At 41.0% G+C, this 13,183-nt stretch overlaps 1 protein-coding gene across 3 annotated transcripts in view; it reads left to right on the top strand.

The window, feature by feature from the left end:
- Positions 1 to 13,183, top strand: part of CAMK1D (calcium/calmodulin dependent protein kinase ID) — a 208,240-nt gene that overhangs the window by 150,659 nt on the left and 44,398 nt on the right. The gene's annotated exons all lie outside the window — the stretch shown is intronic.

Below are 13,183 nucleotides of genomic sequence, written 5' to 3'. Positions count from 1 at the left end.
CCCTACCAAATGGAAAAGGAAGATTAGAAACTTTTTTTTTTTAAGTCACTGCTGAATCCATGAAATTATGAAGTCATGTAGTTTTTTCAGCAGGAATACCCAGGATCTTAGCAGATCCTATACTGACCAAATTAAGTAGACAGCAATTAAATGTTAATGCCAAGGATTCCCTATGGGATGTACTGAGCTGTTGGGGTGGCAGTTCAGCGTGACCCTTTGGATCCTCCAGAGGTGGGATAAGTCCCCAAAGGACTTGTGCTGGCAGATCTGATCTGTGGCCAGTGTTCCTGGCAGAAAGCTCTCTCCTGGAGCCATGTCCTACCCTGGGCCTCCCAGGAGCAGTGAGGCTGGGCTGGGAGTAGCAGCTCCATGGCTGTAGCCTGAAGCTGATGCACTTTTACAGCTTGTATTTCTGCAGTTGCTTGGGGCTTGCTCATGAATGGTTTTTTACAGGGCACTTTAAGTATGAAATGTGAAACATGGGGAAATTATATCCTTTACAATCCCCAGGGGGTAGGGCTCAAGGAGAACTTTGCACAGAGCATGGCTAACAGGAGGCATCAACAAGGTATCTTTGAGGCTTTGGGATAATCTTGTTGGATGCTTTGGAGGCTGGGGAACTTGAGAGGAATGAGGTCCAGGTCTTCATTTTTTGCCCACTCTGCCTGGTGGTTGGGCTTACCAGGAGCTGCCTTTGGGGTGCCATTCCTGCAGAGGGATTTTTAGGATGCTGTCATGTGGGATGGGCAGGAGTATCACTGTGCCCTGCCCCAGCAGATGACCAAGGTGTTTGCTGTGAGAGAGAGAAGACTCTTTGAACAGCACTGTGTTGAACTTCTGTTGCTGGATGTTGCTCCCACAGATTTCTGAGACAGTCTGGTTAAGCTTTTCTCCATTTTCCCAGCTAACTTTGATTCTTTGTTGTATCAATCGTGGGTTTACTTTTTACAAACATAAGCTTTTACAGCTTGTCACTAATCCATCCATTAAAAATTATTACAGAAATAGACAAGGCAATTGTAACACAAACTCCTAAAATATTGAGCGTGACCTGTGAGGGTTGGCTTCTTGGCATCGATTCACTCTTCTGTCTTGAAAATAAAATTACTGTGGAGCTACTTGTGTTGATTAACGAAGAAATAGCTGGAGCCTTGCATTTTCTGTGTCAAGGAAAATGTAAAGTGTTAGAATAGATGGCAGCCTTGGAGCAATAATGTATAAATGGATATTTAAAATCTCTCCCCAGGCCAGGGGACAGTCCCAGTAAAAACCAGAATGCCTGGCAGTTGTCCAGCCTAGTTTGTTAAGACACAGGAGCAAATAGCTGCCATTAAAAATAACAGGATCATAAAATCTTCCCACTTTTTCTGTAGCCCTCATTATTAGCATGAGCATGTGTCTGTTTTCATCTCTGTGATTATATTCTTGGAAATTGTCTCTGTGATGAATTGATGATTTCCATTAGAAACATCTCCATGTCCTGGACTAAAACAGACACCAGCAAGACAATAATTGAAGAATTATTAAAAGAAACCCTGGGGCACATTTGTGTTATGCAGGACGTTCTGGAAACCTTCTTTTCTGTGAGCTCTGCTCCTACTAGATCTTTCACCAAATAATTGCCTTCCCAGAAGGTTGGAGTTTATTTCCTTCTAAAGGCAGTAAATTCAGCTATTGCACAGAATAAAAGCAGTAAATCTGTGGCTGTGGTACCTGGTTTTAGTGCCAGGCAGCCAACACAGACTGAGCAAACACAGGGTGCTGGCAGGATCTCCCTTTCTGCCCTCTCCATCCCCAGATGGTTTCCCTCATGATTTCCCAGCATTTTTGGAGGCTGTTCTCTCTGCTGGCCAGGTTTGCCTGTGTTTCATTTGCAGCTGGTGGTGCCTCATTCCTCCCATCTCTCCTGGGGATGCCATGGACAGCATTTCCTTGAGGAGCTCATCCCATGGCAGTTGAAGAGCAGAAGTCACATGAGCCATCCTGTTTCACATGCCTGAATTCTGAGGGGTTTTTTGAGAGTATCGAGAATTAGGACCAGATGCCTTTTTTTTTTTTTTTAAAGAAACTGCCTCTTTTATAAATCATAAATCTTCCCTCAAGGCCGTGAGAGAATATCTGTGCTGCCCACCCTCCAGCCAAACCACAATAAATCAGCAGGTCCTGCTGGTCCCTGCTGTGCCTTATCTGTGCAAAGGGCTCAGCTTGGAAATTAGCTGTTGTTAATGGGAGAGGGCAGCTGGCCATCTGCAAATAAACATGAAGCTTTAGTAGCCCGTGATGTTCCTGGCCCCTCAGCAATGCACAAGCAGCATCATGAACCCACTCAAAGGCTTCGTGCACGGAGGGAGCTGGGAAGGAGTGAGTGATGTGAAAAATTAGGGTTCATACGTAGGTGAAAGCCTCAGGTGGGACACATCAAGCAGAGCTCAGCAATTGTGTGTTACAGTGGGGTTGGAGCAATGGGATTTAGACCAGTGTTTTTGCCATAAACTGCTTTTGACAGGTTTGATCTGGCTCTTTGTGTGGCTCTTCTTCACTGACCATGGCCTGTGCCTGCTGTCCCCCTTTAGAGGGGACTGGGCAGGAGATTAATCAATTTATGTACAATCCTTAGGTTTCCAAATTCACTACCTGCTTCTCCTGTTCTTTCAGTGACATTACAAAGTGCCCTCTTGAAAATGAATTTACTGGCTAAGTATACAGTATTGCTCTTAACCGTCATGTAAGTTTTATTTAGCTGAGATTGCGTCCAAGCTGTAAGAAATTAGATTGATGTGTCTCTACACCACTCAAAATTGCAGCCATTCACTCTTCACTGTGGAAAACAAGAATATCTTGATTGAATAGCAGTGAGATAAACTCACAAGATGAAGCAGAGTGATTAAATGATGTTGAGAAGTGAGCAATTGGAAACTGTATATTCTGTTTAGGTTATATTTGATTCAATTTTGAAATACAGGTACCTAGTACTGGTCAATATCCTGTCCAGGAACAGCCAGTTCATTATTGATGCATATGTAAGTGAAGATTCTTAACATGGTAATTTAACATTCCAAATGGAGAACTGGAAATGAGCATCACTCAGCTTCTAGTTAGTTCTTCTCAATGGATACCTTCTCAGGCGGCTGTTGAATTTAACTTTTTCGGAGAGAAACTTCAGATAGAAGCAAAAAGAATGAGATTACCAAGACCTAAATAGAGTAAAGTTTCTCTAATACAGCTAAAAAGTCTGCAGGCAGTGTTGAAAGGATTCCAGTGACAGAACATCCGAAATTATCATTGGGAAAAAACCCTCAGTGTAATTATTCAGTGTGTGTAATTAACTGCTGGACAAAGCAGACAAGGGATTAGTGGTATCTTCTAAGTCAAGCCTGTCTACACTGCTAAATGATAGTCTTTTGTCCAGCCAGGAGCAATGGATCTGAGGCAAAAATTGTACTGTCTTTGTTTTGTCTGGGGTCAGATTAGATTATCATAAAGGCTTTAAAATCTCTGAATCTGTCATATTTGATTTTAAGTGAACGAATCAAAAGACTCCCTTAATGTAGGTATGCACACTCAGACCAGAGCTGAGTGAATAATTCAGTAATTAATTTGATGAGCACAAACATAAGAACGTGAGTGCAGTTTTATTGGGTCATACCAAAGATTCATCTGTTCCAGGATGGCTCTTCAGATGACAAAGGCTTTTGTCTTAAATCCACCACCTGCTAATTCCGTTAGGTCCCCCATTTCTTATCTGTGGTGTGAAATAATTCTTTATATTTCCCTTGTCCATGCTCCATCCTTCTCATGACTGGTTTAGTGGCGGACTTGGCAGTGCTGGGTTAACAGTCAGATTTGATATCTTAGAGGTCTTTTCCAGCCTAAGTAATTCCATGTTTCTGTGGATCTATGATTCTGTAGTGTGTTCTCCTCTGCCATCTCTTTTCCTTCTAAAGCACATTCTCTCTGTTCAGAGGGGCTTTCTGGTCCTGCTTGCTTTTCCTCTCTGTACTTCCCCAGGTTTGATTATAGTTTTGGCTAAAGCATCTTGAGGACTCTTTCCATAGAGATCATCAAGGTGGGATTTGTCCAAATGAACACAAAAATGGACATTTCTGCTCCTCACACCCTAGACACGCTCCCTTCCTTGTGCTGGGTGGAGGAGAGGAGTGTGGTAGCACCCATACAGGTGCTTATTGTCTAGACTTGCAAGATTTGGTGAGATGAACTTTGTCAAAAGTATTGAAAGTGGGAGTGTTCCATGAACGTTTAGGAGGACAAATTATTTTCTGGTTTGCACTCATTTTTCTCCTAAACCTTCTGCTTGATTTTTCATGGCCACAGAGTATTTCAGGGAATTGTCCTTGATAACTCCGACATATATTTCAACTCCAATGTGTATTTCCTGATATTTATTAAAATTATGCATTCTAAAATAGTGCATATAGAATAAAATGGGATTTTCCTTGTACTTGAGTTACTTGTACATTTCTTAAGAAATATTTCATTATAAGCAATTCGCATTGTGAAGTTTCTATCAGTTCTCTGCAACTTTCTTGGCACTCAAAAGTTGGAGAGCATAATAATGACATTTTAAATGTATATATAGTTGTTGCAACAGTTTATAAAACATAAAAGATACCTATATAACTTAGAGTTAAGTTGGTCTGTTTGGTTTTAATATTTAGCTCACAATTTATTGTTTCCACAAGCTGCTTGGCAAGTTGATATTTGCAACAATATATCTTGACCAGTTGACAGCATTTCTCCTTTTTTTTTTTTTTTTTTTTTGGTTCAAAATAATTTTTCCAGGGTTGTATTTCTCTAGGACAAAGGGATGGTTCAATGTTGTACATCCTAGAGATAAGCTGAAAAATAGTAGAATTTATGTGAGATACAGGGGATATAAGGATCTTCAAAGCTCTTTCAGCACTGAGACATGTACTAGTCAATACTATCTTTACACTGGCTATTTCTCTGATGACATCTGCCTGCAAACTTACTTGTGAGAAAGCAAGTGGAAAACAAGTCAATCTCAGAAAAAGGAATATACACACCACCCCAAATTTCTATTAAATGTATTTCAGAGAAAATCTGGGCTGTTTAAGCTCCAACTGAGAGTGACTTTATTGCACTTTCCTGTGCTCCTTTTTGTTATTTAGTACAATTCTCAGTGCTGAATTCACCTTATATTTCAAAATTGTTTACTATATATTGTGTAATTTACAGTATCCATTTTCATTGATCAGTTTTAATTATTTTTAGGTCTGTTCTTCCTAGTGAATGTTGGCAGGATATCCAGGTTGGTTTCCATTGGAAAACAAGTGAAAAGGAAAACCAAACCTATTAGTGCTGAAACATGACCTAGTTTTAAATTGTTGTCAGGTGAGGAATCTCCTCCAGAGTTTAACTGTCCACTTATTTTATGGAGAGATAGAGGAATAAGACACCAGTTAGGAAATACATTGTTCTAGCCCTCAGATACTGGAAAATGTGTTTTGAGCAGTGGTTTATCTGCAGAGCTGTACTTTTCTGTTTCTAGAAGCAAAGTGAAAAAGATTGAGGCAACAAGATCACATATATATATGTGTGTATATATATATATATATATATATATATATATATATATATATATATATATATATATATATATATATGTATATATATACAACCAGCAAGAGTGGACTGATTTACTGACATCCCACAGATGGAAGTGAATAAGCCAGTAATCAATTCCTTCTTTTAAAATGATGCTTTTGAGATATTTAATACATACTGTGTATTTTTAATGACATTTTTAAAAATTCTGGTTTTTTCACTGGTGAATCTATTGTTTGCAGGAATGTGGTGATATCAAACTGTTGACTGACAACAGGTAAAACTCACCACTGTTGGGCTGCAGCTTTGCCTTTCCATTTAATGTAGAACCATGAAGATAAACAGGCTGAAGTGCCAACCTCTGTCATAGAATCTTGCAATAGTTTGGGTTGGAAGGGACCTCAAAGGTCACCCAGTCCAACCCTCCTGCACTGAGCAGTGACAGCTTCAACTACATCAGGTTGCTCAGAGCCCTGTCCAATGTGACCTTTGATGTTTCCAGGCATAGGACATCCACCACCAGTCTGGGAACCTGTGCCAGTGTTTCACCACCCTCCACAGGTCCTTTTTCAAATAACAAGGAGCCCACTTGAGTGTGATCCACTTGTTAATCCCAGGATGATTCCTTGATTCCTGTGGAGGTGCCAATCAAACTATAGGAGCTCAGAAGACTGGAAGAAAGGATGTGCCCATCTTCTGCACATCATGATGTTTGCAGACCTCAGCAGAATGCTGGAAAGGTGCAAATTTGCTATGATTATATCTTAGGATTTGACTGCGTGGGTGTTTTCAGTGGAAGCACTGGTTTCCCTCTTGTTCCTTGTCATGATGGCAGCACTGAGGGAGTTCTGCTGCCACTGGAAGGTCCCATATATCCACGTACCTCTGCCTGGGGGGATGAGCACAGACAGGGGCAAGTGGGCTACTGGCATAGTAGGGCTGTCATAAGCTGTCACTCAGAATAGTGTAATCACAAAAGACTTAAAAACCTGATGTCCTTTGTCATTTGGTTGCCTTTGATTCAGTCACACCTTTTACAGCTGATAGGACATGGGGAAATTTGAATATAATGTTGAATCTTTGAATATGGAATAAAATTTTGAATAAAACAAGACAGCATTGACCTTGAGGAATCATGGACCTCAAAAGATCTCTGCAGTGGGATTCTGTGAAGGAAAATGCTGGCTCCAAAGATTTTAACTGCCAAACTGTGTTACATCCTTGAGCAGAGCTTTCCAGAGACTTAACAGTCTTGCCCCAGTGGAAACAGAGGTCTGTTCTCCAAAGCACAACCTCACTACAGCTGCTCAGCAAATGTCACATGAAACTTTTAATGCAGGAGGAAAATTAGTCAGTTTGCTCAGTTTGGTTCAGAAAAATGGCCAGAGAATTTTTGCCCAATTGTTTCCCAAACAACCCCTCAGGGTGGAGAGCAGCCCTTTGGAGCAGCCATCATCACAGTGGTGAAAGGGCTGAAAAACCAGAATAAATACCGTGGCAGTGTTGCACTGCATTTTCTCTACACAACCTGGAAAGAGGTTGTAATAAGGTGAGATCTCTTCTTCCAGGAAACTCTTGATAGGACAAGACAAAACGGCTTCATGTTGCACCAGGGAAGGTTTGGGTTGGATATGAGGAAAATTTTCTTCGCTCAAAGATTGGCAAGCATTGGAACAGGCTGTCCAGTGAAGTGGTGGAGTTGCCATCCCAGAAAATGTTCAGAAAGGGAGTTGCTGTAGCACTTCAACATATATTTCAGTGGGCATGGTGGCGTTCGGTCAAAGGTTGTGCTTGGTGTTCTTGAAGGTCTTTTCCAGCCTGAGCAATTGAACAGCACTATCAAAGGAGACAGTGCTAACAATTATCCATCCCTCCCTGCCACATGCACGCACCTGCATTCTAGAAAAACAAGCCAAAACTAATCCTGTGTCCTTTCTTTGGTGGCCTTGGAGTATATATTTATGTTGCCAGCAGATTTTAAGCTGGGTGATTTAAAGATACAATAACGAGGAAAGTCCTCACCTTTTTCCAGCTGTATATTTTATGATGTGTTGCAAATGAGAAAGCCAGGGCATTCTGACATATTTACTGAATAAAGCAAATCTCTGTAGGCCATGCAGTAATTCTGTAGCAGTATCTGTCCCTGCCTGATTAACACTCTAGATTATTGGTACAAGGAGAATTTTCATCACGTACTTCTATTTGCAAGAGGTCAGACTAAATAATCATAATGTTCCTTTCTGGGTCTAAAATCTATTAATCTGTTTACTCATTTTCCTTTTATGTGTTGCTTCATTTGAACAATGAGGTGAGGGTGGCCAATTTCTCTTTCCTTTCAAATACCACATTGGCCAGGTTTGTTTTCTGGTTCTCATGCATTTTTCACAATGCAGAGGAAGTTTAAAGCCAAACAGAAAATCCCTCCATTAAAAAAAAAAAAAAAAATTAAAAAACTGAATTATTTGTCTTAATAAGAATTCCTTCATTAGAGAAATGTAACACTCAAAGGCAGAACTTCTGAGGAACAGTCCCTTCAATCTTTCTTATCTCCCCTCACTCTTCAGCTTCATGCTGAGTTCTGTGCTGTTTCTGATTTATATTGTAGGAAACTGTGAATATGTAACTTCTGATAGATAAACTGCTCACAATTATAGGGCAATGCTCATATTTAACTTACTTTTCATACTGTCCTGGGAGGCCTCCTGCTCCAGTTTCTGAAATCAGTCCTCTTTTTTGTTTAGCATCCCTAATATTCAAGTTTAAAAAATATTAGTGAATCCCTAGGTGGTGGTTCTTCTAACCCAGCATGATGTATGGTGCTTTGGTGACTTGTCCAACAGAGAATGCATTATGATTTGAACTGCATGGAAGCATCAGGTGAACTTAACACCCTTCAGGAGGGAAAAGCCAACAAGCTCTGAATAGCTTTGCTTGGATTCTTCATGTAAATCCACCACTGATGAGTTCATCAATAAGACTCCTGATAAAAAGCAATTAAACTGTCAAGCAGTAAATGATCCAGAGCAATTCTAGCCTGTAGTACAAAAGAGGAAGAAAAGCATCAGTGTTTTGCCAAATGGCAAAGAAGTCAATGTGATAATTCAAAGGGTGTTATTTTTTGAGCTCCTAAAACAAGCAGAAAGGTTCCTACACTTGGTAACTGTGGGGGATGCAGGGGTGAAGAAACAAGAGTATTTATCTGTACACACAGACAGTCCCACCAAGAGAAAGAAAACATAACATGAATACATTAATATGACTAATTTATTTTTAATTCCAGTGTTTATTTGATCTTTTATTCATGTATTTATTCACCTGAAGGCTAACATATGTGGGGATGTCCCCCACCAGGCAGCTCCACTGAGGTGACAGTCTGGCAGGTACCTGGTACGGTGACCTGCAGTGTGCAGGTGCAGGTTTCACTCTGCTGGCAAAAACACCAGAAATTCAGAGAGATGGGCTCTTGTTTTCTGTTTATGAGTTTAGGGACCTTAAATTACAAGGGAGTTTTTGTTTGGTTCTCATTTTTCATCAAAGTACTTCTTTGAAACATTGCACTTTCTGCTTTCCTGGTGGTGCTGTAGAGGAATCAGATGCTTTGGAAAAAGTTTGATAATGCCCTTTCTCTTTTCCTGCAGCACGGGCTGTTTTCTTTTAGTGTGCCAGTTTGGTTCTTTCCTGATGAACTGATGGTGAAATTGATTAATGTAAAGGGAAGGGGTAATAGTAATGTGTTTAAATGTAATAGTAATGTGTTTAAATAGTAATGTGTTTAAAAAAAAGACTGGATGTGGCAGTCGGTGCCGTGGTTTAGTTGAGGTGTTGGGGCATGGGTTGGACTTGATGATCTTGAAGGTCTCTTCCAACCCAATCATTCTGTGAATTCTGTAATGCTGAAATGTTTCCTCATCTCTCACAAGTTACATCTGTAAATTAGAAAATGCACAAATATGGAAACTGTAGTGTCAAGGACTGACACCAGTCCTTAAACAGAGCCTGAGTAATTACTAGGACACTGTTAGAGTGACCTCTCTTTTGCCTCTAATGAGCATTGCAAGGTCTTTCAGGGTCCTTTTTTACTGTCTGTGCTGGGTGTTCAGCCAACAGTGTACACACTGAGAGCCCAATTAACAAGGTAGCTCATCCATGTACAAAACCATTGGTATTTTCAAAGTTTTTTGAAACCTGTCCTAAACTGAGCCGCTCGGTGTGGCAGCTTGTGCTGGGGGTTTAGATCTGCATTTAAACATCAAACAAGAAGCAAAACCCCCAGATCCAGTCAGGAAAATAAAAGATTATAAATATAGGAATTATAAATGTAGGAATTTATTGCAAACTCCATCACCATCCTAGGTCCTCTGAAAGATTTGTATCTTCTGCATGATCAATATATGAAGTCTCCTTAATGAAACACTAGATCTGGAAGCTTTTATCTCAGGAAACCCTGGAAACAGAGTGCAATCTGTGTTTCCCCAGTGGAATTGCAGATAATGTCTCTTTTATCATATGGTCAAGTTGGGTTCTACTGTCCCTCCTCAAACTGGGTGTTAATGGAATTACATCCTTGCCTGTACCAGCAACAGTATGGCCAGCAGGACCAGGGCAGTGACTGCTCTCCTCCCCTCAAATCCTATTTCCTTTCACCTCAAATGTTTGTTCTGGCCTTTTTCATGTGCCTAGTCAGTAATATGTACTAAAGGCATGTAGTCTCGGGTAAAAGATGTAGTAGGAGTTAAAGTATTTGCATTTATGGCTGGGTTTGGTTGTGTTTTTTTCATTCTAAACTAAATTATTCTCCTGTCATTGTTTTGAAATTGTTTCCTGTTGCTGGAGGCAGGCAAGGCATATTCTGGGGTGTCCATGTGCCATGAGGACACTTGGGTCAGCTCCTTCTCGACGTGCTGGGTTTTTCCCAAGCTGCTTGGAGAGCCAGAGAAAAGCCACTGTTCAGTGGCTGAGCAAGGACCAAGGGTTGGAGGCACACATATTCCATCCAGGCAGTCCCAGCAGGCACATCCATGCAGAAGAGGCAGTTGTGGCTGCTTTGCTGAGTTTTGCCCAATTCTGAGTCCCTGGGCAGGGCTGAAGCTACCCTGGATCACAGTGTGACACTTGAGCTGCTCCAGAGTTAAATGCTTTTCAAGTACCTGAACTTGGCTAGTTGTCCTTTGACTTTTTCTTTGCTGGGAACCAAGATTGAAATCATCAAGGGAAAAAGGTTCCTTTTGCTGTTGTTTGTGTGTCCAGCTCCGTGAGCCAGTGCCAGCTGCAAGACAGAAGCAGTCCTCTAATTTCCACTAATGAGAAATCCCTCCTACCCTCTCTTTCTGGACAGAAAATTCTGTCTTAAATTCCTTTAAAACAAAGACCTAATTCTGCTCTTACTGCCTGCAGTTTCAATTCTGTCTCAAAATTGCCATAGAGAGGGCAAAGCTGGATGGTGCCATTAAAAAGAAAATAATTATTCCAGAGTATTAAAGACTGGAACAAATTGCAGCAGCGCTTTATGAGCACCCAGGTCTGCTCAGAACAGATGCCAAGTCCCATCTCAGCAGGGCAGAGGGGGTTGGGATCAAGACCAGCCAACAGGTCACATCTCCACTATGAGTTTAGAGCTCAGATGCACTCCCACAGCTGCCTTTGCTGGTTTGCTCCTGTGACAGCACTGACTTATGTCAGTCCCTGGGTGCTGTGCAGGGAGCAGCATTCCCAATGACATTGTGTTTAAGTTAACCCTATCTTGGAGTAGAAAAGCTATAAGGACATAAGCTCCATATGGAAAGTAGCCATGGCCTTGGGTGCTGAGTTGAAGAGCATCCTGGGGAGGTGGAGCTCAGCCAGGAATCTTCCCCACAGCAGGGAGACTCTAGAGGTGAGTGCAAATGTGTAATGCACCATAACACAGAGCCACCACACTAATAAAGAGGGGCATGAGGCCCTTGGCTCTCTGCATGTACCTGGGATGCTGCAACATTCTCAATAAACAAGTGCCTGCAAATGTAAGAGCTGCTCCTGAGTGCTTGGGTTAAGCTCTGGTTTGCAGTGCATCATTTAAGAGGTTGCAAATATTTTCCATGTGTTGAAATAAAATTATAAACAGACTGAGCCCGGGTACAGTAGATCCACTGGACTAAATCTGACTAAGAAAAGCCTTCAATTAAAGAATGAGGCTTAAGAGGGGTGGGGAGTGAGCTGCCATGGAGGGAAATTCTGTCAATTTAGTGAAAAATATTTTGTGGAAATATACTCTATGCAAAGATCAAAGGACAGTTTCCTTGTGCAGGAAAGCACGTGATGTAAATTGGTATCTACTAAAGCAGCCCATTGCTTGAGTGTAACAAAAGTAGCTGTATGAAACTGCAAAACAGCACACACTGCATTTTCATGGGGAAATGTGTTGTATTCAGTGATATTAATTACTGTGTGTGCTCAATTTTCAGTGCAATCAATCCACAGGAAACAAAGAGACTGCAAGGGAAATACAAAAAGACAGTCAGCTAATAGGAGCCATATTCAATAAAATTGTATCTGCCTTCAGTGAACAGTGAGGGTGAGGTGTGTCTGCTCTCCCGTGGCAGGGCACAGCATGGGCTGGGCAGCGGGTGTAGGGCCAAGAGGGGTGTGGAGCAACACGCTGTGTATTTGCACATATGTATGTATAAATATGTGTATGTGAGAAATTCAACTCCTGTTTTGAGAAACTAGGAAAGAAGGGGATTTAATTCAGGCTGCTGGTGGACTTCAGACCCTGGGTGGACTTCACCTTTCCTGCAGTTTCAATATAGAGCCAGTATGTTAGTAAACTGTTTGTTTTGTTTGCCTAGCACTTAATAGAAGGATTATCTGGTTTCTTTCAACCAAGGTTGCTTTTCATTTTCTAAGCTGAATGTGTTCATTTTTAGTGGTAGCATTCTCTCCCATTCAGGCTCCAAACTTCCCTAGGAAGTGACTTCATGTTATTATTCAAGCAGATTATTGCCTGAAGTGGCTGAATTACCTAGTGTTCGTGTAATGGCAAGCTCTCAGTCCATATGCATTTTATGACTGTAATCATTTGTTATTTTCCCTTTATTAAGTTTGTTTTTAAAGAAAGTTTTACTGTGCTATTTATGATATGCTAAGTGGTGTAACTTGCTGAAGAAACATCACATACATTTTCTTTTTTAATAGGTTTTGCTTGCTAAAATGGAAATCTTTTATTTACCCTAGTAGGGCATTTTTTTGCTGACAGTTTTATTATTTCAATTACTCAGTCATTTCTTTCCTCTTTTGTTTCCTCAGATACTCCTCCAGGGAGTTTTAATGTGCCATTCTTTATTTAAAATTGGGTTCAGAACGTGTTATTTCTAGCAAGGCAGGGAAAAAGTGCAGTGCAGCAGACATTAAATAGTGGGATGTCAAGGTTTTATTTTCTTTCCTCTTTGAGTTGTGGAATACTTTCCTCATTTGTGTCATCTGGTGATGAATTGCACTGATAATCTGTGTTCCTCATCAATATCCGTCTCCTACCAGTGCCAGGCAGAGGCTGTGCTCTGCCTAAAGAGCTTGTGACTGCAGAAAAATGAGCATGCATTTGTGAGTAAAGGAGGGAACCTCT

Source organism: Vidua macroura, chromosome 5, assembly GCF_024509145.1.
Source record: "Vidua macroura isolate BioBank_ID:100142 chromosome 5, ASM2450914v1, whole genome shotgun sequence".
NCBI lineage: Eukaryota > Metazoa > Chordata > Aves > Passeriformes > Viduidae > Vidua > Vidua macroura.
The sequence above is the reverse complement of the archived record's forward strand: the minus strand, read 5'-3'. Positions and strand labels throughout refer to the sequence as shown.